The 27,369-nt window shown below is 39.1% G+C and overlaps 1 long non-coding RNA gene across 1 annotated transcript; it reads left to right on the top strand.

The window, feature by feature from the left end:
* On the top strand, positions 1–24,259 carry LOC137636815 (uncharacterized). The gene is made up of 3 exons (XR_011043233.1): positions 1–35; positions 16,500–16,573; positions 20,426–24,259. It is a non-coding gene; the product is annotated as an uncharacterized lncRNA (long non-coding RNA).
* Positions 24,260–27,369: the final 3,110 nt, after the last annotated feature.

Raw genomic sequence — 27,369 nt, 5'->3', positions numbered from 1 at the left:
TGGAATTAATGGGAGCCTTATTGTGTGCTAGATTGGTAAGATTTGTTGAAAGGGCTCTGGATTTTAAGATCAAACCTGGGATTGTATGTTGGACAGATTCCACTATAACTTTCGGATGGATAAGGAGTGATTCAGTGACAAGGGATGTGTTTGTTAACAACAGAGTTAGAGAAATTCAGCACTTGACACCTCCCAGTCACTGGCATCACTGTAGTGGATCAAATAATCCCGCTGACTTGATGACTAGAGGGTTATTAGCGGATAAGCTTATTGGAAATAACCTTTGGTTTAGTGGTCCTTGTAATCTGTCGGATCCTACATTTAGTATTCAGGACGTTGATAACTCCATTATTGTTAATGAGACTGTAAATTATGAATCTGAAGACCATCTAGTATGCTTAAGTGTCCAGACTGTAACTCCCATGTTTGATGTTGAAAAATACAATAATCTTAATAAGTCAATAAGAATTGTTGGGTATGTTCAAAGGTTTATGAGCAATTGTAAAGCAAAAGGTTCAGGGGTTGCTGTGAATACTGGTGGTTTTACTACTGAAGAATTAGATAAGGCTAAAGCAAGGTTGATTTATGTAGTGCAAAGAGAAGCTTTCCCCTGTGAAATCCAAGCGTTGTCTGATCAAAGGTTGATTCCTAAAAATTCTAAATTAAGAAAACTGTATCCATTTATTGATGATAAAGTGTAGACTTCAGTTTTCTGACTTGAGTTATGAGTCAAAACACCCAATCATTCTTCCTAAAGGACATTTCTCCAAGCTTTTAGTACAGTTCCAACATAAGTTTCTAAAACATGCTGGTGTAAACAGCATTGTTTCATCATTAAGATCTAGTTTTCATGTAACTGGTGTAAGAAGAATGGCTAAGACTGTTGTACGGGAATGTCTAGATTGTTGCCAGCACAATAGCCGTCCTTGTAGTCAACCTGCTGCCCCATTGCCTGATTTGAGGGTTACTCCAGCACCTCCCTTTGCAGTTACAGGTATAGATTTTGCAGGGCCAGTATTTAGTGCTGATTATCCAGGAAAGAAATTATATATGTTGCTTTTTACTTGTGCTAGTTAGAGCATTGCATCTGGAACTCACGGAGTCCATGTCATTGGTCGATTTCATGCAGGCTTTACGGAAATTTGCTGCTCGTCGAGGTATTCCGAGCGTAATTTATTCCGATAATGCCAAAACCTTTGTCGCAGCCTCCTCGGAAGTGCAGAAGGTATTTGGACACTTAGCACCTAAATGGAGGTTTAACGTACCAAGATCACCATGGTGGGGAGGTTGGTTTGAGAGACTTGTGGGGTCAGTTAAAGTAGCCTTGAAAAAGACTTTGGGAATTAGATATGTAAGTAAGAATGAATTAGAGACTACTCTTGTAGAAATTGAGGCATGCATAAACTCTCGACCTCTGACCTTTGTGAGTGATGAGCCAGACTTTGAACATTATCTTACCCCTTCTCATTTTATTCTTGGTGGAATATAACTTCTAAACCCCCTGTTGACATTGAACCGTATGTTGTAACTCCAGATGATCTACGTGATAGAGAAGAAATTGTAAATAAAAGGTTGGAACAGTTTTGGAGTGTGTGGAGGAAAGATTACATAGCAAATCTACCCCTGTAGTTAAGGGGTTTAACCAAAAATGTAGATTGAATGTTGGTAGCACTGTGTTTGTTAAAGAAGATCATATGCCCAGATTACAGTGGCCTATTGGGGTTATTGTAAATGTATACCCTGGAAGGGATGGGTTGATTCGCAGTGTTGATGTAAAAACTAGGAAAGGTATTGTTAACAGATCAATACAAAGACTTCATGATTTGGAGATCAATGCTCACTTGAACCCTGGTTTAAAGAATCTTTCTGTGGAAGTCCCTGAACACGTAAATGATAATTCTGAAATGAATATTACTTTTAAGAATATTTTTATTTACATATTCACACTTGTTTACAGAGGCAATAATAGTAATATTCACATTTATTGAGAACATTACTAAGTTTTTTCATCGTTATATCTTAAGAATTATTGGTAATAATCTGTATTCAAATATTTGATTGTTATAGTTTTGGTTTTTCATATCTTTTGAATATGGTCTTCCCATGTGTCAGAGGCAATAATGATGTCATCTAAATATACAAATACTTTTTCCAAGTCCCTTAAAATTAAAGACATTACTCTTTGGAAGGTGGCAGGTGAGTTGGCTAATCCGAATGGCATTACGTTATAACTAAATAATCCAAATGGAGTGATAAATGAAGAAATTTCCTTTGCTGTTTCTGTTAATTTAATTTGGTAATAACCCTTCAACAAATCTATTTGGGTTAAGTAGGTCGAATTACTTACTTAGTCAATGATATCTTGTATTCTTGGTAGAGGATACGAATCTTAAATTGTTAAATTATTAATCTCCCTGTAATCGGTACAAAGACGAAATTTACCATTTTTCTTTCCTACTAGGAGACATGGGGAAGCCCACGGTGACGCACTGGGTTCTGCCAATCCTTCTCTTATCAAGTAGTTCACTTCGTCTTTCATGATACCCAATTTCTTCTGTGATGTTCGATAGAAAGCTTGTTTAATGGGTGCAGCACTTGGTTGTAGTTTGATGTCATGCTCTAGCATGGTGCATCTGCCTGGTTTATCTGAAGTTATACTAGGAAATTCATGGAATAGAGCTTCTAAAGATTTACATTTTGATGCAGATAAGGGTTGTAGATAGTCTGATAAGTTTTCCAAGATCTTTGAGTTTTGAGAATCCTGCCAAGATGCAGTTATTGGATCATCTGTAAATTGATCCATAGGACAATCTATGTATGGTATGGCACTAGTAATCATTACCGTTTTACTTTCAGCTGTTGAGGGAGACAAATAGGCTTTTAAGAGGTTTATGTGGACTAATTGAGTAGACTTACGCTTATCTGGAGTGGCGATGTTATAGTTGCTTGGCGAGATACGTTGAGTGATGGTATATGGTCACTGGTATTTCTCTCGTAGGGGAGAGCCTGCAATCGGATGGTATAGCAGCACTGCATCTCCTACTTTGAAACTTCTGGTTTTAGCCTTTTTATCATAGTTAATCTTCACCTTCTCTTGAGCTGTTATCAAGTTAGTTTTGGCAATGGAGTGAAGATCTGAAAGTTTCTTGTTGAGTTCTGAAATATATTGGGAAAGAGGTACCTCATTATCTCCCAACTTCAGGATGCGTTCTTTGACTGAACTGAGGATAGTTCGTAGCCGTCGACCGAAGAGTAGTTCAAAAGGTGACATACCAGTAGACTGATTTCGAACTCCTCGTATGATGTACATGATCAGTTCCAAATCGCAATCCCACTCGTTACCTGAACTATGGATGTATTTCCGTAGTAGATTTTTAATGGTCTGGTGAGTGCGTTCTAATGCTCCATTGGTCTGTGGATGGTAAGCTGAGGAAGATACTTGGGCTATATGGTAATCTTTCATAGCTGTTTTAAATGCATGATTCATGAAATTGGTTCCTTGATCACATTGTAGTTCAGTTGGAAATCCTACAACAGTAAATATGGACACTAGTGACTTTATGATGGTCTTGGCTGAAATGTTTCTTAAAGGTACTGCAAATGGATAACGGGTAGTTGGGCATAAGGCCGTAAGCAAGTATTCGGGTAGTTGGGCATAAGGCCGTAAGCAAGTATTCATGTCCCCTTTTTGTCTTAGGCAAAGGGCCTACACAATCTTCTATGATCTTACTTGAAAGGTTCTTTAGGCACAAGTATAGGTTTTAATGGTGCAACTGGTACTTTCACATTAGGACTACAGGTACTTACTTTTTGACATGTTGTACATATTTTTACGTACTCTTTAATGTCATTCTTCATGTTTGGCCAATAAAAGTCTTGACTGATGCGTTCATATGTTTTAGTGATACCAATATGAGAGTCAGCAGAGTGAGACAATTCTAGGATCAGAGGTCTTATATCCTTAGGAACAACTACCTGGAGTAGATCCTTCCAGGTTTCTAGATGACTGTTCTGGCTGGACCTGAATTTTCTCATTAGTACATTATTATAAATATAAAAATAAGAACACTTGTTGGTATCCTTTGGTTTCACTTGGTTGAAACACTGCTGTAGAGTGACATCTTTCCTTTGTTGATAGCTAAAGGAATCAGGCTGGATCTTATATGTACTCATCAACTCGTTGAAATCCATAGGTTCAGAGACTGGCAACGGGTTTGATGATGATTCAGTAGGGGTGTCCTTTTTACTGCTTCGTGTCACTGCTAAGCATTCCTCCTGTACAACATCACCTGGAGATACTGCTATTAAGTTTGTTAAGACAACAGAGTTAGCTATGTCATTACCCAGGATTACATCTACATTCTTGCATGGTAACAGTTCTGAATTTACAGCTACTTCAGTAGTTCCAGAGGAATAAGGACAATGAAGGTTTACATTAATGAGAGGCAACATAGACTTACTGGTTAGGTCATTAACTGCAACATACCTGTGAGTTTCACCTTTAGATTGTATTACTTTAGGAGAGACGATCGTTTGAGAGGATCCAGTGTCTCTGAGTATGGTTACAGGTTTACCATTTATTTTGCCTGAGCAAGTGAAGGGTGCAAACGCTTGGGACTCGTGTGATGCACAATGGAAGGTCTTTTTCTTCTCCACCTTAGGTTTTGGTTCCTGTTTGGGCAGATTCATTTGCTTAGGAGAGAATTGAGGGGGATTAGGTTTTCTCTTTAAGTATGAAGCTGCTCAATGTGGATCAGGACATTCTAAAATATGATGTCCTTCTTGTTTGCAGTATGTACAAGTTTCCTTAGGTCTAGTTTCTCTATATGGAGTTTTACCTACTTTATGAATAAGAGCATAGTCATCTGCCTTTAAAGCGGCTTTCTTGGGTTCAGATTCATTCTGCTCTCTTAGATACACATTAATGCTACCTGGTATTTTCCTTAAGAACTCCTCCATTATTAAATCTTTCAACTGCTCAAAAGTTTTGACATCTACTTTGTCGACCCACTTCTGAAACTGTTTAATCTTTCCATTCATAAATTCTAAAAAGGTCTGCTGAACTTGCTTCTGACTATTACGAAATATTTGCCTATATCCCTCTGCAGTAATAGAATAAGCATCAAGGATTGCCTGCTTAATTATGAAATAATCATGTTCTTCTAACATAGTGGCACCTACAGATAATGCTTTACCTTTAAATGAGTTCCGGATGATCAAATACCATTTGTCCTGAGGCCAGTTGAGATTCTTGGCTGTGTCTTCAACACAGAAAAGTAGTTATCAGGTTCCCGTTCTTCAAATGTGGGCAGCAATTTCTGCACCTTGCCCATATCAAAGAGTTTGGGAATTAGTTTACCTTCTTCCTTTTCTTTCATTCATATAAATGCCAGATCCTGTTCTGTTAATGTGGCCGGTTCTCTCTCAATCTGCAGCCTAGCACGGACAGCTTCGTTTTCTATGGCTACGTCCTGGTTCTTCATTTGCTGTTTTACTGCCCATAGAGCCTGTTCCTGCTTCAATTTCTGTTCACTTTCTTTTTCTTGTTGCTCCAAAGGAGTTGCAGCAGTTTCCACCTTGATACGTTCTAGGGAAGAAGCGGCAGCAGCCGTGCGCTCAGCAGCAGCAGCTTTCCTCTCTTCTAACTCAGCGGTGGCAGTTGCGGCTCGTTCAGCAGCAGCGGCTCTTTCTCGTTGTGGCAACTTTCTCTCGTTCTACCCGAGTTGTGGCAGTTGCGGCTCGTTCAGCAGCAGCGGCTTTCCTCTCTTCTACCTCAGCGGCGGCAGTTGCGGCTTGCATCTTCATCTTTTCCAACTCCAGCTGCAGACGTAGTTTATCTAAGTCACCATTTGGATTGGTAACGGTTAGAGCTCGAATGTCAGCCAATTCTTCTTCTGGAACAATATCTTCATCTACAAGGAAGTTCAAAATATGACTGAGAATTACACATTTTACAGCAGTTGCGGGGACCTGTACATCATAATGGCGAGCTAGATTCTTTAGGTTAGTTTTTGTGGCAACTGTGAGAGATTCCACATGATCCCGTGGTGATACAATAAATTGTTGCAAGTTGAAAGGCATTTTGAATGTCGCCCGTGGCGCAAGATAAGTACAAACTAAAATAAATATCCAAACTTTATAAGAATAAGTATAAGATCATACGTTCGCAAAATAACAATCTTTCGATCACAGAAATACAAAATAGTGATCACAAAATTACAAGATCGAGAGATCACAAAATTACAAAATTATATGATTAAATCACATTACACAAAAATAGCTTAAATACAAAATTAAGTCTCGCGAAACTTACGATAATACTATAAAACTTTTATTCACCGTTAACGACTGAACAATTTTTTTTTTCTTTCTTTTTCTTTTTTTTTTTTTCGCTCGAGATCTTGAACACGGGGCTAACTACTTCATAATTACTCAAACAACGCGCTTAACATCACAAACTTTTACAACAATTTTACCGAATCAGTAAACAAGGCTTTAAAACGCAAAGGTATTTTTTACTTTAAACATACCTAATTAGCACGTTCTAGTTTACATTTCCTTTTAATTTATACCAGCTTAATACGATAACTTTACAATGTTACCTTTTAATTTATATAAATACTATATTATTCTCGTTATGATAAAGTATCTAGTTAATGATCAACACCTAGTTTAAAGTAATTGATTATCAGAATAATGCGCAAACTGGACAAAATATGTAGTATGCGCTTTATAGATATAACAAGAGTAATTTAACACTTTAGATTTTGCACAAGTATTTAAATATTCATTTACCGACACGTAAATGTTATTTGTACACCAAAATAGTACTTTTAACACCAAACAATATATAAATTAATTTCCTGACTAGAGATAACGATTAGAATTACGAAAATCTCCGAAATTGGAAATTGGCCAATTTCACTTAAGAAATTTATATAACAAAATAAATCACTTTATAATGAAATCGAGATGGAGGAAATTTCACTCATAAAGAAACTTAATTTAATAAATCACATATAATGAAATTTGACTTATTTCCCAAATATCACTTTTGAATGGCGATTTTAAGAAATGGCAAAATCTTAGGGCTTCAGTTTTTTTTTTTTTTTTTTTTTATTATGAGAAATCTCTGGGATACGAGATTTGAGTAGGTGAAACTTTAAAAGCTACCTACTGGAGGCAACTTCAATTAATGAGAGGGATACGAGTTTAGAAGCTGGACAATCAGGGTGGTTTAGAAGCTGGACAATCAGCATACCTAAGTCTTAACCATATTAAGCGTGACTTGTTCCTCTTACAACCAAATGACTACCCAGACATATATTATACATAAATTTCTAATGAGAGGGAGACGAGACATCTTCCTTACCTTGGAATTATTACTGTCGTCCTTTATCCTTGGTATGCCACAACACAACACTCGATACTGTTCATAATCACTGGAACTGTTCTTTCACGATTCAATCACTCGATATAAATTTGATGAATCATATCGCACATCATATCCCGGAAAGGCCCCCAACAATTATGTGACGAACCACTGTGCAAACAATCACCCCTTTACAATGGGCGGCAGTTCTCTTCACACAACAAAATAGAAGTCATATGGGTAGACTTCCAAATTCACTTGTTTCTTATTACGAGTGTATAAGATTGTCGATTATGATCAAATGTATCTTCTTAAAGCTGGGTGCAGACAAGCGAAGCACCAACAGTAGGATAATGGGAGGACAGGAACAATAATGTTATAAACAAAACTTTAATCTTACGTTATTAAATAAAATAATGAAAAAGCACTTCAAAACAACAATAATAAGCAAGGCAAAGTGAATGGGTGAGCAGGGTAGATGAATCTCGTGGTGAGAATAATGTATTCTAACCAAATCAATAATTTTGGGGTTACCTTATAACATGTAAGGTAAGAAAACAGGGATGATTTACAGCAGGAAGGTGAGTGTAAACAAAAGATGATGAGTAAAATGGAATGAAGATGGCGCTGAAATAAGGTGATGTATTTACAAAGAAAATGGAAAAATAAACATTAGACAAATAAGATATGTTAGCATATGTACAACATATGGGGATATCACAATACGTATATTTTAAACATAAAACTTACCCGCTGGTTATATAAGAATGGCTAGCGTTCCCGACGCCTCGGCAGAAGTATTTAAAAACTCGCGGCTAACGCAGGTATGTCAGGTGTACACTAGCGCCCTGGTGGACTATAGGTAGAACTACTCCCACTTCTTCAGATTTTTCCTGCCGGTCGTACTGGTCAGAACGTTGAAAATTCACTCGCTGTTTACATTCAATTGGATGGTTTATTTGGTGATGTACTCTGTCTTTTTGTTTTGGTTGGCTTTCGCTTTGGTGTTTTCCTTTTCAAATATTCTTGAAATCTTTATTATTGTAAGGTTATTTAGTTATTTTGACCTCTGTTATTGTTTAATTTTCTCTTGTCACTTTTCAATATGGCCGACCCCTCCCCTTTATATAGGAAGTGTAGTAAAGGTTGTCAGACTCGACTTCCTAAAGGTTCTGTTGATCCGCACACAATTTGTGTTAAATGTAGAGGGAAATCGTGTGCTTATGGGGATCGGTGTGAAGAATGTTCTTCGTTAACGGAAAGTCAGTGGGTAGCTTACGAGCGTTACACTCAGAAATTAGAGAAAGATAGAATTATGAAGGAAAGGATTAGACGTAGTTCGTCCCGTTCTGTGGATTTATCTAGGTCTGATGTAATTAATCCTATGTCTTCCCCCGTAGTGGTAGATCAAGAGCCGAAAGAACCTACGATGAGGGAGATGTTATCCGCAATTCAAGCTCTTGGTGTGAGGGTTGAATCTTTAGCAGCGGACAAAAAACAAATGATGTCAGAAATTAATTTACTTTAAAGTGGTCGGACTAGTGATCGATCAAGTGTTAAAAGTCCGACGAATGTGTTTAGTGTAGTGGAGGGCACGCCTGCGCGATCCTGTCGTTCGCCTAGCCTAAGACCTCTGTCAAGGTCCCGAAGGGGAGAAGTTATGTCGAAGGGCGAAAGGGAACGAGAGGCTTCATCAGTCGCGTAGACGTTCCCTCGAGTGATCCTGATGGCGTAGCTCAGGGCGGTCACCCTCACCATAGAAAAAGTGAGGTTAGTGCTTTGTCTCCCTCTTTAGATGAGGAGTCACGTGATGATAGGTGGCGTAAAGAATCTCGACCGATTAAGAGGAAAGTTCAGTCAGTGGAACAGCCGCACGTTTCCTCCCCGCAACAGCCGGGTTGTAGTCATTGGGAAACACCTGAACGTTTTCGGTCCCTTGACGAGTGTTCTCCTGCGAAGGTTTCGAATGTGGGTTCCGATGGGGATAGAGTAATGGATTCGGATACGGAGTTAATTTCTGGTTCTGGTGTGACGATTCATGCTCCACCTCTTCCTTTGGACTGGGATTCTTCTTCCGAAAAGGGTAAAGGATTGGAGAGCGATGAAGAGGACAAATTCGCTATAGAAAAGGCTGTACAATTATCTCCTCAAAACGATCCAAAGTGGAATACGTTGTTGAACATGAAACAACAGCTCTCGTCGATGATGCAGTCTTATCGACCAGTTGTTGGCAGTGAGGCTGGGCGTCAGTCTTCGGTGGTAGACCCGTTGTCGCACAGGCGGCCTGTTGTCTCTGGGACTGACGTGATATCGCACAGGTGGTCTCCCAGTTTCACTGTTCAGCGGAAGGTTGGAGTAGATTTGTCTCGGCAGAGCTCTGTTTCACAACAAATATCAAAGGAGCATTCAGCCGATATACAGTCCAAGCGTGATAACGTTCGCCGAATGGCGGAGCGAGCCGCGAAGCGGCAGGATGGAAGCAAGCGGAGCCTGAGCGGCAACATGGCGAGCCTCAGGAGTTAATCGTTGAAGGCGCTGAACGTCACCAGCAGCGCCAGCGTGACGACCCACACCAGTCGAGCCATGAATGGGCAGAGCGCGTGAGCGCGACGCGCCAGGGCTCCTCGGAGCGGCAGCACGAACATCGCGTGAACGCGGCGTGCCAGGAGGCGGCAGAGCGGTGCCAGCCAGACTCATCCCATTATAGAATCAATCGTGACAGCAAGCGCAAGTCGAGTGACTGTCAATTGGAAACGGATATGGAACAATGCAAGCGCGCCCATGTGGACACTGTTGCACCTGCACAGGAGGTTCAGCGTTTCGGTCAAAACGCAGCCCCAATCTCTGAATTAGAAGATCAGGATGTGGTTCTCTCTCATGAGGAACAGTTGGAGGATATCTCGGAGGGAGAGGAGGAGAAACCACCTCAACATGCGGTGGATTTCAAAATGTTAATGCTAGTCTTCTCGGAATTATTTCCAGACAATTTTGCACCAGTTACTCCGCGATCTCCCCCTTCTGAGTTTATCTTGGACAAGATAGGGAAGACTTCTTTTTATACAAGAATGGTGCTTTCCCGCTCTTCTAAGAGAGCATTGAAATTAATGGGAGCAAGGATGGATACAAGAAAAGCTATGGGCAAGACATGCTTTGCTTTTCCACCAACTAAGTTAGCCTCTAAATCGAACGTTTGGTATGAGACGGTAGAGGTCTTAGGCTTGGGAGCTCCGGCGTCTGCGCAGGGAGACTTCTCAAACCTGGTGGATTCTTCCCGTCGCATGGCCATGAGAAAGACTAAAGTGTGGTGGTCAATGTCGGAGTTTGACCACCTCTTAAAAGGATTGTTTAGAGTGTATTTGAGGTATTTAATTTACTGGACTGGTCACTGGGAGCCTTGAGCAGAAAAGTGGCCGAGATGAAGGACACGGACACAAGTAGTCTTATACAACTTATGTCATGTATGGACAGAGCAGTCAGGGATGGTTCTAATAAGCTGGCTGCTTTGTTTATTGCAGGAGTTATAAAGAAAAGAGCTACTTTATGTTCTTTCCTCTCTGCGGGTGTCACTCCATGTCAGAGATCGGAGTTGCTTTCTGCGCCCATGTCTTCGGCTCTATTTCTGCAGGATTTAGTTAAGGAAGTGGCTGCAAATCTGACTCAGAAGGCTACTCAGGATTTGGTTACTAAAACAGCCAGTAAGGTTTTGCCTACGTTCTTCTCTTCTTGTAGAACTAAGGAAGGGGTGTCATATTCTCATTCTGCTCAGCCCTTTCGTGGTAAACCTACAGGGAGAAGTACTTTCAAGCCAGAGGCAAGAAAGCAAAGGAAAAGAGGAGCCAAGCCCAGCCGGGGCAGGGTCTGACTGCTCTCCCCTTCAAGCAGTGGGAGCCAGGCTGAACAACTAATGGGAGAAGAAGGGAGCGGATACTTGGTTGGTACGTCTTCTAAAGGAAGGATACAAAATTCCGTTTGTATTAAAGCTTCCTTTAGTCGCAGATCCGGTGGATCTTTCGCCCAAGTACAAGAGAGGACTGAAGAGGCAAGCCATGCACTTGCAAGTGTCGCTTCTACTCAAAAAGAGAGCTATAGAAAGGGTGCAGGATTTGGAGTCTCCAGGGTTTTACAACCGCTTGTTCCTAGTTCCCAAGAGTTCAGGGGAATGGAGACCGGTTCTGGATGTGAGCGCCCTCAACCGCTACGTCCAGAACTCGAAATTCACTATGGAGACTCAGAAGACTGTGCTGGCAGCAGTGAGGAAAGGCGACTGGATGGTATCATTGGACCTCCAGGATGCTTATTTTCTTGTTCCGATACATCCAAGCTGCAGACGTTATCTGAGGTTCGTATACAGGGGAAACGTCTTCCAGTTTCGAGCTTTATGTTTTGGCCTCTGCACAGCTCCTCTGATTTTTACAAAATTAATGATGAATGTGGCGAGCATGCTGCACTCAAGAGGCATCAGAGCCTCCCTGTACTTGGACGATTGGTTGATAAGAGCTCCCTCGGTCGAGCGCTGTTTGAAGGACCTTCATTTGACCATGGATTTGACAAAAGAATTGGGATTGCTAGTGAGTTCAAAGAAGTCACAGTTGACTCCATCCCAGATGATCCTTTATTTGGGGATGGAGATTCGGAGTCAGGATTTTCGGGCTTTTCCGTCGCCTGCAAGAGTTCAGTCAGCCCTTCTAAGGCTGGGAGCCTTTATGGAGAAAAAAGTCACTACGGTAAGGGAATGGATGAGTCTTCTGGGAACCCTTTCGTCTCTAGAGAAGTTTGTATCTCTGGGAAGGTTGCACCTGTGCCCCCTTCAATTCCACCTCAATGCTCATTGGATACGATCAAATCACATCTTCAATGGTGGAACAATGCTCACAAACTCAACGAGGGTCTATCGTTGGAGCAGAGGAACCCAGATCTCGTGTTCTCAGACGCCTCAAATTCGGGGTGGGAAGCAACATTGGGGAGAAGGGAGATCTCAGGGCGTTGGACAAAAGAACAGAAGGCTCTTCATATCAATCAGAAGGAGCTCTTAGCGGTGCACTTAGCCCTCAAAGGGTTCGAGGGTCTGGTCCTGGACAAGGTGGTACAGGTCAATTCAGACAATACCACGGCCCTAGCGTACATAGCGAAGCAGGGGGGGACCCACTCGGAGTCTCTGTACGAGTTGGCGAAATCTCTACTCCTCTGGGCAAAGGAAAGGAGGATTTTTTATTGACTCGATTCATTCAAGGAGCCAAGAATGTGAGTGCGGACAGGCTCAGCAGGAGGGACCAAGTTCTGTCCACGGAATGGATGCTGCATCTGGAGGTTTGCAAGAAGTTGTGGCGATTATGGGGTCGCCCTCTCATAGATCTCTTTGCAACCTCCAAAACAAAGAGACTGGGAACGTATTGCTCTCCAGTACCGGATCCCGAGGCAGCTTATATAGACGCGTTCTTGCTGGATTGGGCGCACATGGATGTTTACGCGTTCCCACCCTTCAAGATCCTATACAAAGTAGTGCAAAAGTTCGTATCTCACAAGGGGACCATAATGACTCTAATTGCTCCTTTTTGGCCGTCGAGAGTCTGGTTTCCGGAGATACTGGAGTGGGTAGTGGACGTGCCGAGAAGCCTCCCGTTAAGAGCAGATCTTCTCAGACAACCCCATTTGGCAAGAAATCACCAAAACCTCCGAGCTCTACGTCTGACTGCCTTCAGACTATCGAAAGACTCGCAAGATCTAGAGGCTTTTCGAAGGAGGCAGCCAAGGCTATTGCAAGAGCAAGGAGTACCTCTACCATTAGAGTATATCAATCCAAATGGGAGGTATTCAGAGAATGGTGTAGAGCTAACTGGGTTTCTTCGTCCAATACCTCTATAGCACAGATTGCCGACTTCCTTTTAGATCTGAGGAATAAGCGTAACTTCTCGGTCCCGACGATTAAAGAATACAGAAGTATGCTGACAACTGTTTTCAGACATAGAAAAATGGACGTGCCGAGAAGCCTCCCTTTAAGAGCAGATCTTCTCAGACAACCCCATTTGGCAAGAAATCACCAAAACCTCCGAGCTCTACGTCTGACTCCCTTCAGACTATCGAAAGACTCGCAAGATCTAGACTCTCTAGAGGCTTTTCGAAGGAGGCAGCCAAGACTATTGCAAGAGCAAGGAGTACCTCTACCATTAGAGTATATCAGTCCAAATGGGAGGTATTCAGAGAATGGTGTAGAGCTAACTGGGTTTCTTCGTCCAATACCTCTATAGCACAGATTGCCGTCTTCCTTTTAGATCTGAGGAATAAGCGTAACTTCTCGGTCCCGACGATTAAAGGATACAGAAGTATGCTGACAACTGTTTTCAGACATAGAAATCTGGATCTCTCCAACAATAAAGATTTACAAGACCTACTTAGGTCTTTCGAAATGTCTAAGAGATATCAGGTATCACCAGCTTGGAACTTGGATGTGGTACTTAGATTCCTTATGAGTGGCAGGTTCGAGCCTCTGCACTCGGCTACTTTTAAAGATATGGCTTTGAAGACCCTTTTCATGGTGAGCTTGGCAACGGCCAAAAGGGTCAGTGAGCTCCATGCTTTCAGCAAGAACATTGGATTCAGAAACGGAAAAGCAATATGTTCTTTGCAGCAGGGTTTTCTGGCCAAGAATGAACTTCCTTCTCGGCCGTGGCCCAAATCTTTTGAAATTACTAATCTTTATGACTTAGTGGGCGATGAGATAGAGAAAGTGCTATGTCCCGTTAGAGCTTTAAGGATATATCTAGAAAGAACAAGGAGCTTGAGAGGCAACTCGGAGGCGCTCTGGTGTGCAGTCAAGAAGCCCTCTCAGCCTATGTTAAAAAATGCTCTTTCCTTTTTTATAAGGCTTTTAATTAGAGAAGCTCATTCACAGTGTAATGAGGCAGATCTTATGCTGCTCAAGGTGAAGGCTCACGAATTCAGAGCAGTGGCTACTTCAGTGGCTTTTTAACAGAATCGTTCTCTGCAAAGTATAATGGATGCGACTTTTTGGAGAAGTAAGTCTGTATTTTCATCCCATTTCTTAAAACATGTTCAGACTCTTTACGAGGACTGCTACACTTTGGGTCCATTCATGGCTGCGAATGCGATAGTAGGTGAAGGATCTACCATTACGTTCCCCTAATCCATAATACTCTTTTCTTTCTCTTGGAACTTTGTTGTTTTTAAGGTTGTATGTGTAGACTGGTCGACAGTCTTCCGCAATCTAATGATTTGGTCAGGTGGTCATGTTGTTCTTTGAGAGCGCCCGGAACAAGGGTATTAGTTGAGGTCCTGTCATGTTATAGGTTATGGCACCGTTTGACAGCTCCTAGAGATCTTTAGCCCCCTGGGTGGACCGCTGGATCTTTTAAGGATAACAGACAAAATGAGGCAGAGAACCATTGCAGTCTGTTGCCTTATCAGGTACGAACCACTTATATTAGTTATGTGTAACTATTAAGTGAATTTTCAATCAAATTGCTGTCTCGGACCTGCCACCAAGGGTGTCAATCAGCCATTCTTATATAACCAGCGGGTAAGTTTTATGTTTAAAAATTATATTTTCATAATAAGATAAATTTTTGAACATACTTAACCGCTGGTTATATAAGTTATAATCCCACCCTCCTCCCCTCTAGAGACCAAGGGGCAAGAAAAATCTGAGGAAGTGGGAGTAGTTCTACCTGTAGTCCACCAGGGTGCTAGTGTACCCTGACATACCTGTGTTACCCGCGAGTTTTTTAAATAGTTCTGCCGAGGCGTCGGGAACGCTAGCCACTCTTATATAACCAGCGGGTAATTATGTTCAAAAATTTATTTTATTATGAAAATATCATTTTTTTACGATTTAATTTCATGGAAGTGATTTTATTTTTTACGATTTAATTTCATAGAAGTGATTCTGAATGTGTGATTTTTTATATCAAACACTTGTAAAATTTAAACAAAAAAATGCTGAGGTTCGAGCTGCAAATTAGAAAGTCAGTTGGAGTCACGAGCTCGCGGAAGCAACTCCAAGTGTCACTTGTAAATTGTTCAACCTTATTTGCAGTCGTCAACTATTTTAACTAATCAGAGTGTATTTGCAACATGCTAATGCCCCCATCAGTATTTGTAAGTGCCCTGGACTTGTCTGAATAAAGTTGTCTTAAGTTCAGCATCTTGTGTGTGTTGGAAGCCTAAATGAACTAGCGTGGGTAAGTGCTTGAGTGCCATAACCGTTTTTCCAGTACAGTATCTGGATAATTGTTAGCCTACTTACTAACTCGGAACCTGAAACTATGGGGAATTGAAAATTGTAGAGTGATTCTGCCATGAAAATAAATAATATTAACTCGTGATTACAAGAATTCACTACACTGGATGAGCTACCCTGGTAGCTGCATAACGATCCTCAACTTGGGAACTCCTCACCTTGGGGAAATCTGTTGTCCATAGACGTATGGGGGAGGTATGGGACGCCCACCTGAGTATCCAATCCGTCTCTTGGATATGATACACAGAAGAAACTCACCTGCTTTTTAACCTACCTGTTGCTACTTTGAAAGTTTTCCAAAGGAGTTTGGCAAAGTGCTCGGTATTATTGATGAACAGCAATGCTTCTATTGAAGTAATTTGCATTTATCCTCACTATACAGAGCTTAGTTCTTCAAGTTACACTTCCCACATCAACTCCCCTGTCTCAACCACTCCGAAAGTCCTAGGTTCAAAGTCCAAGTGGGACCTCAGCGGCCTGTCTAGTGGGCGGGGCTTACCTGCAACCCCATAGCTCTAAGGTCAAAGTAAGAGCTCAGTGTGCTGGCAGGTTTGCGGGGCTTACCCGCGATCCCGCTAACTCACAACCGCTATCTCGTCAAGTTTTTAACAGCCGTATCCAGCTCCAGTGAAAGCACACTCCTATTATAATACTCAGGTTTGTAAAGAAAAAAAGCAAATTACTTGAAAATGTGCGAGTTTTCCTAATTGCTTTCATAATCATTATAAACGTGTAAAGTGTTTTGTAATATTTGCTAACCTGTGTAGTATCTATTTACTGGACTTGTTTTGTATTATTATTTTTTTACCTTACTTGATTTTGGACTTTACTTTATACATGAGCATAGATTAATGTATTCCTTTTTATCCACAGAACTTTGGTTAGATTTGAAGAGAGCCAAATTGAATGTATGGACTTGCAGTTCATCAGAATTTCAATATCTCCGGGTAAGTAGTGTAAATGAGTTCTGGAATGAATTAACTAGGTGTGTAGAAGGACTGGGTAGAAGGAATTATGTAGTTGTTATGGGTGACTTAAATGCTAGAGTGGGCGCTGGAGAGGTAGAAGGTGTCATTGGGAAGTATGGCGTACCAGGTGAAAATGAGAGTGGTGAGAGACTGGTAGACATGTGTGTTGAACAAGAGATGGTAATAAGTGCTAGCTTCTTTAAAAAGAAAGATAAAAATAAGTATACATGGGTAAGAGTGGCAAATGGAAGAGTAGTAGAAAGGGCATTAATGGATTATGTGTTGATAACTAAAAGAATGTTTGGAAGATTGAAAGACGTGCACGTGTTTAGGGGTATGGCCAACGGTATGTCTGATCATTTTTTGGTGGAAGGAAAATTAGTTGTAGCAAAAGAGTGGGGGAATAGAGTAGGTGGATGTAAAAGGGAGGTAGTGAGGATTGAAGAGCTAATAAAACCGGGGGTAAAAAGTAAATATCAGGAAAGGTTGAAAATGGCATATGACGAGGTGAGAGTAAGAGAAACTGGTGATTTAGAGGAGGAGTGGAAGTTAGTAAAAGAAAATTTTGTTGGGATTGCAAGTGATGTATGTGGCAAGAAGGTTGTTGGAGGCAGCATGAGGAAGGGCAGTGAATGGTGGAATGAAGGAGTGAAGGTAAAAGTGGAAGAGAAAAAGAGGGCTTTTGAAGAATGGCTGCAGAGTAATAGTATAGAGAAGTATGAAAAATATAGAGAGAAAAAGGTGGAAGTAAAGCGCAAGGTACGTGAGGCAAAGAGGGCAGCTGACCTGAGGTGGGGTCAGGGATTGGGTCAGTCATATGAAGAGAATAAGAAGAAGTTTTGGAAAGAAGTGAAGAGAGTAAGGAAGGCTGGCGCAAGAATTGAAGAGACAGTGAAAGATGGAAATGGAAGGTTGTTAAAAGGAGAGGAGGCAAGGAAAAGGTGGGCGGAATATTTTGAAAGTTTGCTGAATGTTGAGGATAATAGGGAGGCAGATATAATTGCTGTTCCAGGTGTTGAGGTGCCAGTGATGGGAGATGAGAATGAGAGAGATATTACAATAGATGAAGTGAGGAGAGCACTAGATGAACGAGAGTAGGAAAAGCATCTGGTATGGATGGTGTGAAAGCTGAGATGTTGAAGGAAGGGGGTGTGACTGTACTTAAATGGTTGGTGAGATTGTTTAATATGTGTTTTGTGTTGTCAATGGTACCAGTAGATTGGGTTTGTGCATGTATTGTACCACTATATAAGGGTAAGGGAGATGTGCATGAGTGTTGTAATTCAAGAGGTATTAGTTTGTTGAGTGTAGTTGGAAAAGTGTATGGTAGAGTATTGATTAATAGGATTAAGGATAAAACAGAGAATGCAATCTTGGAAGTACAGGGTGGTTTTAGAAGAGGTAGGGGTTGTATGAATCAGATTTTTACAGTTAGGCAGATATGCGAGAAATATTTAGCAAAAGGTAAGGAGGTGTATGTTGCGTTTATGGATCTGGAGAAAGCATATGATCGAGTTGATAGGGAAGCAATGTGGAATGTGATGAGGTTATATGGAGTTGGTGGAAGGTTGTTGCAAGCAGTGAAAAGTTACTACAAAGGTAGTAAAGCATGTGTTAGAATAGGAAATGAAGTGAGTGATTGGTTTCCAGTGAGAGTGGGGCTGAGACAGGGATGTGTGATGTCGCCGTGGTTGTTTAACTTGTATGTTGATGGAGTGGTGATAGAGGTGAATGCTCGAGTGCTTGGACGAGGATTAAAACTGGTAGAATAGAGTGACCATGAATGGGAGGTAAATCAGTTGTTGTTTGCAGATGATACTGTACTGGTTGCAGACACAGAAGAGAAGCTTGACCGACTAGTGACAGAGTTTGGAAGGGTGTGTGAGAGAAGGAAGCTGAGAGTTAATGTGGGTAAGAGTAAGGTTATGAGATGTACGAGAAGGAAGGGTGGTGGGAGGTTGAATGTCATGTTGGATGGAGGGTTACTTGAGGAGGTGGATCAGTTTAAGTACTTGGGGTCTGTTGCAGCAAATGGTGGAGTGGAAGCAGATGTATGTCAGAGAGTGAATGAAGGATGCAAAGTGTTGGGGGCAGTTGAGGGAGTAGTAAAAAGTAGAGGGTTGGTCATGAATGTAAAGAGAGTTCTGTATGAGAAGGTGATTGTACCAACTGTGATGCATGGCTCGGGAAATGAAAGCGACGGAGAGACAGAAATTGAATGTGTTTGAGATGAAATGTCTAAGGAGTATGGCTGGTGTATCTCGAGTAGATAGGGTTAGGAACGAAGTAGTGAGGGTGAGAATGGGTGTAAGAAATGAGTTAGCAGCTAGAGTGGATATGAATGTGTTGAGGTGGTTTGCCCATGTTGAGAGGATGGAAAATTGCTGTGTAAGAAATGAGTTAGCAGCTAGAGTGGATATGAATGTGTTGAGGTGGTTTGGCCATGTTGAGAGGATGGAAAATTGCTGTCTGCTAAAGGAGGTGATGAATGCAAGAGTTGATGGGAGAAGTACAAGAGGAAGGCCAAGGTTTTGGGTGGATGGATGGAATGAAGGAAGCTCTGGGTGATAGGAGGATAGATGTGAGAGAGGCAAGAGAGCGTGCTAGAAATAGGAATGAATGGCGAGCGATTGTGACGCAGTTCCGGTAGGCTCTGCTGCTTCCTCCAGTGCCTTGGAAGACTGCGGAGGTAGCAGCAGTAGGGGATTCAGCTTTATGAAGCTTCATCTGTCGTGGATAATGGGGGAGAGTGGGCTGTGGGACCCCTAACAGTACCAGCCGAACTCAGGTTGAGTCCCTTGTCTGGCTGGGAGGAACGTAGAGAGGAGAGGTCCCCTTTTTTGTTTCATTTGTTTGATGTCGGCTACCCCCCAAAATTGGGGGAAGGGCCGTGGTATATGTATGTATGATAACATTGAAGTAGAGATAAATACAATAACCAGGAAATGGGAAATCCTTAGTCTTTGTAAGACCATCCTTATGATATTTTACCAATAAGTCTGGGTTCATTAATGTATTATATAAAGTCTGATATTCAACAAGTACAGAGATAAAGTAAGTGAGGGTAGTAAGCAGCTTGTTATCTGAAAATGACACCTAATTTGGGGAGTATTATCATCATTATTACTAGCTACGCTACAACCCTAGTTGGAAAAGCATGATGCTATAAGCCCAATGGCTCTAACTGGAAAAAACAGCTCAGTGAGGAAAGGAAACTAAGGAAATAAACTACATGAGAAGAAATAACAATCAAATTAAAATATTTCAAGATCATTAACAACATTAAATTAGATCCATCATTTGTAAACTATAAAAACTTCATAAAAACAAAAGAAACAAGATGGAATAGTGTGTAGCATGCCTGAGTGTACACTCAAGCAAGAGAACTCTAATTTAGGTCTGGGATAATATTTTACTAAATGTGAGAATTTTTTAAATATTCCGATAAAATTCATAACCAGGTTCATGCAATAATAATAATAATAATAATAATAATAATAATAATAATAATAATAATGATAATAATAATAATAACAACTTGATCACAGACACTAGTATATGATAATGTAATACTAAAAAAAATAACCTTCGACTAGCAAATTTTGCATCATTCTCCAATTCAACATTTTTCATAACATTTAAAAACTATATATAAATAATTTAAGAAAATCATTCTTTATTAATCACTGCAGACATAAAAAATCAAAACCTTTTACCTCTTTATACAAGATCTAATTTAAGCTTGAGGTCTGGTTAGTGGTTATGGCTACTTATCTTTGTCATAATACCTGGTAATACATGACACAATTAACTTGTTTCTTTACTCCACAGAGAATCGTTTGAGGAAAAAACTGCAGTGGAAAAAGTGGTGATAAGAAAATTACAATTTATATCTCAAGATCACAAGAAAATTTGGAAGATTCCGCAAAATGGAAGATTGTCTAGAAAAAAATCGAACATTGTCTCTAGCAAATTTTGTTTTTCTAAAATGTCCGTCTAAACGTGCATTTTAGGTCATAATAGGGGATCCTCCTGTGTTATTGCTAGCAGGATTACTATAGAATTAAGATTTAAGCAGCTTTCTAGTATTAGTTTATTAGAGCCATAAACTTATGGGATAAAATAGTTCATTAAGCTTCAATAGACTTGATAAACATAACATCTAGTATCAGCCAGTCTTAAGTACTGTATCAAGATACTTTTATCAAAATTAGTCTGCTAGATATCAGGTATATTGGCCATTTGAAGATGCATAACTATTCAAAAGTGATACTGTATGTGGAATTAGGTAATATAGTTCATTCAGTGTTAGTTTTAACCTGTCAAAAATCAAAAGCTATCTGATGTAGATTCAATGTATATGCAATTATCACTAGCAAAATTTTTAGACCAGTAAGGTAACTTACATAATTGACGGTAGTTTTCCTGCAGTTTACATACATAATAACACTTTTTGTAATAGTCACGGAAAATAGTTTTAATTTTTTGCAAAAATTTCTTTGCGAAGGTTAGGGATAATAGTGTGACATAGAACCAGTCAGGCCAAAGTTAAGTTGCCTAGCTAAGTATTGGCAAAATGAATGATAATTGCAAATAGTTTTACGTTTTCATATAGTTGAACTGGATTTGAAATGATAGGTATTTTTAGTTAGGGCATTCACGGCAAATAATCAGTTATGGCAACGCTTTGAATAATTTTGAGCTGCTTCATTTGTAATGGGCCTTGTCAAAATTCAGTTTGATACAAGTGACACATCAGACTGTAAATCTTACTTACAATCCCTGATGGGAAACATTCAAGAGATTTTAGGGACTAGTGGATAAATTTGCCATAATTTTCAAGCATAAGATAGTTTACGTAGGTTAGTTTTAAGTTTGCCATGAAAATTTTGCATCTTGCTTAAACTTTGTGTACTGTTGAGAATAGTATAAAAAGCATTATTATCATGGCTTCTCGTCATATTTCAAGACACTGTGGGCGCGTGGATGTATGTTCCAGACTGAAAATGTTTCTTTAAGTAAGTTTGGTAAATTTGGGTATAAAAGGTACGAACCCTTGAGCAACCTTGACTGAAATGGTCAACTGACAAAGGCACGTTTGGTAAGCAGGGTATAAATTAGGAAAGCCTCTTAATAGTGCATATTTAAAGGGTGTTTGGTATGTTGATAATCATAGTGAAAACTCAAAGATTTTACCCTTACAATTGAGTTTCAGTACTGTGTGTGAATTACCTAGGCACAAATTGAGAGTGCTGCTGCATAATAGCAGTATTTTACCACTTGTTTAATTGAAGTTGCTATTAGAGAGATGCCTTAAATTGTAGAGGATATCACACAGGAATTAATAAGCAACTAGATTTAAAATGCTTATTTTAGTGTAATTCATTTTTGACGATAGTTTTAACTACTCAGTTTAGCAACTAATTCAAAATCAGAGAAAGTTTGAGGAATTTTAAAAGTAGATGACTATGTCTTAGATATCTACAAAAATAGATAAGTATGTTTTAGTTAATATTACATTGATACATTTTGCTTTTTAAGAATCTTAGAAGCTTATTATTTTTTTTTTTTTTTTTTGCAAAAGTATTATATATTTTACAGGCTTTTGTTTTAAAAGTAAAACTCATTACTTTTACACTTGCCAAACTAATTAAGTAATTGCTTTTTAATGATCTTCAATATCTTATGAAGTAGGTAAGTGGCCATTTGAATGGCAGAGGCAGGGGACTGTGTGTGTGTGTGTGTGTGTGTGTGTGTGTGAGATCAGCGCCCAATACCAGTCTCCACCCAAGCTAGGAATAGGGAGGCCAGGCTATGGCTGCTGATGACTCGGCAGGTAGATCTATATGCTCCCTCAAATACCCTTCCTTAGCTCACAAGGATGGTGAGCTTGCAAACACTACAAGAGACTATCAAGCTTAAGCTGGTCTAGAACCCCAGTCCAATAGATCGTCAGGCAGGGACATTTTTGATAGGCTACCAGTAGTGATATTTCAAGTATCTATCCGAAGTAATACCAAATATGATGCATTTCATTTTAGGGATAAAATTAACTCTTGCAGTGTTTTGGAGTTAGGTTTTAACGGCTTGAGAAATTACCTTCTGTTATTTCGCATTTATAGGGAGCGTAAATTCTAGTTTCCAACGCCACAGTGTCTTGATATATGGAGGTTTTTTTTTAGGTTAAGGTATATATATACATATTTTTTCTGTGAATATTAATGTGCTTCACATAATTCCCATCAAACCTAATCAAGCTTCTTATTGAGTTAAAAACTTTTTAATTCAAATAATGGGAATATTTTGTTATACCATATATTGATTTTTTTGTACAAGGACTTCTGAATTTCAACTCAAGTTCTCATCAGATCATTTTATAAGCTTTTGAGTTTGTTCTGCTCAGTTCTCATCAAATCTCCAGATGTAGTGGGATTATATCTAGCATTTCCATAGTGGGAATATGTCTAGTGTTCCTATAGTGGGAATAATGTATGTCTAGTGTTTTCATACTAGGATTAGTTATGTCTAGTGTTTCCATAGTGGGATTATATTTAGTGATTCTATATTGAGACTATGTTTATTGCTTCCATAATGGGATTATATCTAGTGTTTCCATAATGTAATTATATCTAGTGTTTCTATAATGGGATTATGTTTAGTGCTTCCATAATGGGATTGTTTATAGTGTTTCCATAAGGGGATTATATATAGTGTTTCCATTGTGGAATTATATTTAGTGTTTCCATAGGTATGAGATATTTGAAGTAGATAGTAATGATCTTTTTCTGCCTTGCTAGCTATAGAACAAATGAGAGACTATTCTAGATATTCAGTATTAGATAGATTTTCTTTTCCTCCTGTGCAAGTCTTTACATGCTATTCATAGGCATGATATTTCACAGAAATAGTCTCTTTACACTATACATGCTCCTAAGTATCATCACGCATTTCATCCTTAGATTTGAGGCTTTTAGAGATTTCATACTCCCAACATTCTGATCTTAACTTGGAAGAACATAAAGCGTTAATACACTTTTTCATTAAGGAAATTTTAGTTTTATTTTTATATTTTGATTAGTTTTGAGTTTTATGTTGGGATTTCGTTTAAGAGTACTTTTATCTTTTGTTATTTTCAAGGAGCTTGCTTGAAGAGTTGGGACAAGCTGAGAACTTGAGCAATTAATTTCCTTAAAAACTATGACTATGTCATAGAAAGCACTATTTATTATTGACCTTTACTTCCGGATCAGAGTTGAAGCTCAGAAGTTCACATATATAAAATGTGTAGTTAGAAAAACTCCGAAAGATTGTAGTAGTTAGAAAAACTCCGAAAGATTGTAGTAGTTAGAAAAACTCCGAAAGAATTACAAAATAAAGAGAGCTCCTTGGAGTCAGCATTGCAATGACCCAAGGGAGTGTTCTCGGCAGGGAGTAACCAGCCAGTTATCAGCTTCGAAGCAGATTCAAAGACCCGTTTTCTAAGCTGACAAGCTGATTGCTGAGATGGGAAAAGTTCCTCTCTTCCCTTGTGCTCTTCCAGGTGTATACCCATTTTTTCTGTGACTGTTGAGGACTGTTTAGTCCCTTTCAAATGTAAGAGAAACTGCTATATACAAAAGTTCAAGGGGGATGGTAAGGTTATTTCTGAGACGAGCCATCTGCTTACTTTCTCTCTCAATAATGTGATAGTTTGTATGTTGGCCAATATTTGTCTACTGTACATGTAATTGTTTTTTGAAACATTCCGTAAAAATTTATAGAGTTTATTTTGATTGATATTTGTAGCAACGTTGAAGAGTAATTGTCATTTAAATTTCCAAGTAAAATTCCTCTGTGAGTAAATCAGGAGAAACTCTGTTGGGTTCAAACTTCTCTCGACATTCTACTTTCACTTTTTCTTAGGATTTTATACAGGTTGTCTTGTTAAGGAAATTATTTTTGTTTACAAAAACCTCATAGAATATTCGGATTTTTCTATTTATTTTTGAGAAAAGTTGTCATTTCGTTAAATATTTTTCGTCTTAGTGTTATTTAATGTTAAAAGCGATTTTTTCATGATCAGAGCTTTAGATTTTTTTTATGAATTTGATTGACTGTATCACATGCTGATTTTTACTGCAGTTTACATGACTGTATTTTACAAAATTATTGTGTTCAAGTGTTTATATATTTTCATGTCCTTCCAGATGTCTTGAAAATGTAGAAATAAGTAACGTTAGATAAAAAGTCAAAAGTTATTCCTTTGGTCTAAGATCAAGCAATACTTCTAAATACATGTTGAACACATGCTGCTGTTTCAAAAGGTGGTACCAGCTTGAGGCTTAAATAGCTTTTCGTCTGAGACTGTGCATCATTCAATTGTAATTGACATAAAATGGGATAAATATCCTGATGGGCACTTTTAGAGGTCTGTGTGAGAAACCTACGAAATTCATAACTTCGTCAGAAATTAGACAAAAACGGGTTTGTCGTTGATAGAAACAAATCATCCAAGTCTTGCAAAGAATTGCCTATTAGCATTTTATAGACTTTAGAAAGTCATTCCATTACAAAATACCTTGTAATAAGTCTTAGTCTGGGTCTTAATGGCGTTGTAATGTTGTTATCCTTCTCCGAATACAAAGGCTTAATTGGATTGTCTGGAAGCTAACCTGATTTCATGTTACTTTTCTAAAGGTTGAAGTAATATGGAAAAGTCTTCATTGTTGATAGATAGACTCTGGTTAGTATTTCTAATACTTTAAGGATAATAGATCAGTCCTTCGTACGAGTGAATAAAAAAAAAATTGTGATTTTATTGTTCTTACAAAGTACTAGTAAATTTTGGTGCTCAGGAAATCTTGATAATGTATAGCTTGTGATATAAGGTAAATTCTGATGATTTTTCAAGAATCATTGATTTCTGTTGGTACTGAATTTTTAAATGATTTGTTCTTGGTGGTCTAGTTTTGGATCGTAAAAAATCTTGCTCATGACGGTAGAGTATAGATTTCTGAAATAATAGATCATGATAGTGTTTTCTTGTCTAATCGAATCTATAACAGTGCATTGTAACTAATGTCGACATTCTATGTTAGTAGAGTATGAACGAAGACCTACAGGTAGAGTCTGAACACAGTATGACGAGTTCTCAGACGTGGTGGTACTGTATTGCTCCCGCAGTCAGTGCTCATTGCTACGGCTCATCAGGCCAGTCCTTAGCTTGTTGCATACCTTGCCATGTTTTGAACACTTACAAGAGGATTTTAGTTTAATCTCTGTGCATGGTGCTGCTGATCTTTAAAAATAAGATGTGCTACACAGCTCTGCACCAGGGCAGTGAATCTGTTGTTAATATCTATTCTCCATACCAAGAGTTCCAGGTTATTTGGTGGAATTTTTCATTTTTATAAGGATAAATTCTTGGTATTTGTATTTCTCATAGCTGCTAGTTCTTAAGTGGCTGATTTTCAATATTCCATTTAAGATTTTTTTTTTTCTGGCGTAAATTTTAGCCATACTGATCATGTTACCAAAACAGTGTATTAAGCTTTTGGTAAGCATCGCTTCTATGATTGTGCATTCTCTGCATTCCAGAATTTCTTGTGTGTGGAATTTGATCCGTCCATGTGAGGCCTTTAATTTTATTTTTATCAAACAGGAAATATAAGTGTACCATTTGCTTCGGATGGCATCAATTTAGTCCAGGTCTCTGCACCATAGAGGAGAATATGAATACATACTGCTTTACACACATGTATTTTAGTGGTCAGTCATATATACTTGTTGTAGACCTATTAAAGACCTGTTTATAGTCTCCAGAACATCATCAACAGTCTGCGTAGTATATGAAATAATAACCCCAACGTATTTGGCAAATGGCACCTTATGCAGTTATGTATCATTAATAGTGAAGAATAGCAAATAATCTAATTCAATTCATTGTACTAAGACTTCTGTCAAGTGCCTGGTATATTTGTCTCTATGTGGTGTTTGATTTCCTGTGGGATGTGTGCCTAATTGGAGGCAGCATCAGCACATTATTGGTCAATCATCTAGTGGTTATAATGTTAAAGGTTTCTCTATGGCTGTGGAATTACCTGTTTTTATTTGGCCGCCATCTTTTTTTTCCTGTAGTAAATTTGATAAACAGATTAAATTGGACGGGCCAGAACATCACCCTGTTTTAGTCCTATTTCCAAGGAACAATAAGAATTTCAAGCAGTCAATACAGACTTTGGTTTCCATGCTGGAATGAAATAGCTAGTGTGTTTCGAAAAATTTGTTAGAAACTGCATGTTTTGCGAGTATCTTCCATGGGAACTTGTGGGCACTTTATCAAAGTCCCTGTTAAGGTCAACCAGGGCAAGGCATCAACCTGTATTTTTCTATCGACAATTCTCCTTTATTTGAGTCCGCGAGAATCATGTCGATGGTCCCTCTTTCTTTCCTATACCAACACTTTGGTAGCAGAGATTCAAATATATGTTTAGCAAAGCACAAGAACTAACTAATATTTTATCAGCTGCAGATAGAAGGAAAATACCTTGGCTGTTGTTGCAGGAGCTTCTCTGCTTTATTCTTATGTATAAGAATTGTGTTGTCCATCTAGGATTTAACTATTTCCTCTTCTCTAAAGGGTACAAATAATCTTGTACAGCTGTTTTAAGAATGTAGCCCCCCTTAAAAATTTTGGAAATCCTGTAATGACCATATTTTTTACCATCTTTGATATTTTTTATTGCACTCGGACCCTTTTTGAGGTCATAAATGAGAGATAGGTTGGGTATAGTATC

Source organism: Palaemon carinicauda, unplaced genomic scaffold, assembly GCF_036898095.1.
Source record: "Palaemon carinicauda isolate YSFRI2023 unplaced genomic scaffold, ASM3689809v2 scaffold399, whole genome shotgun sequence".
NCBI lineage: Eukaryota > Metazoa > Arthropoda > Malacostraca > Decapoda > Palaemonidae > Palaemon > Palaemon carinicauda.
This window is presented reverse-complemented; position numbering and strand designations above follow the sequence as displayed.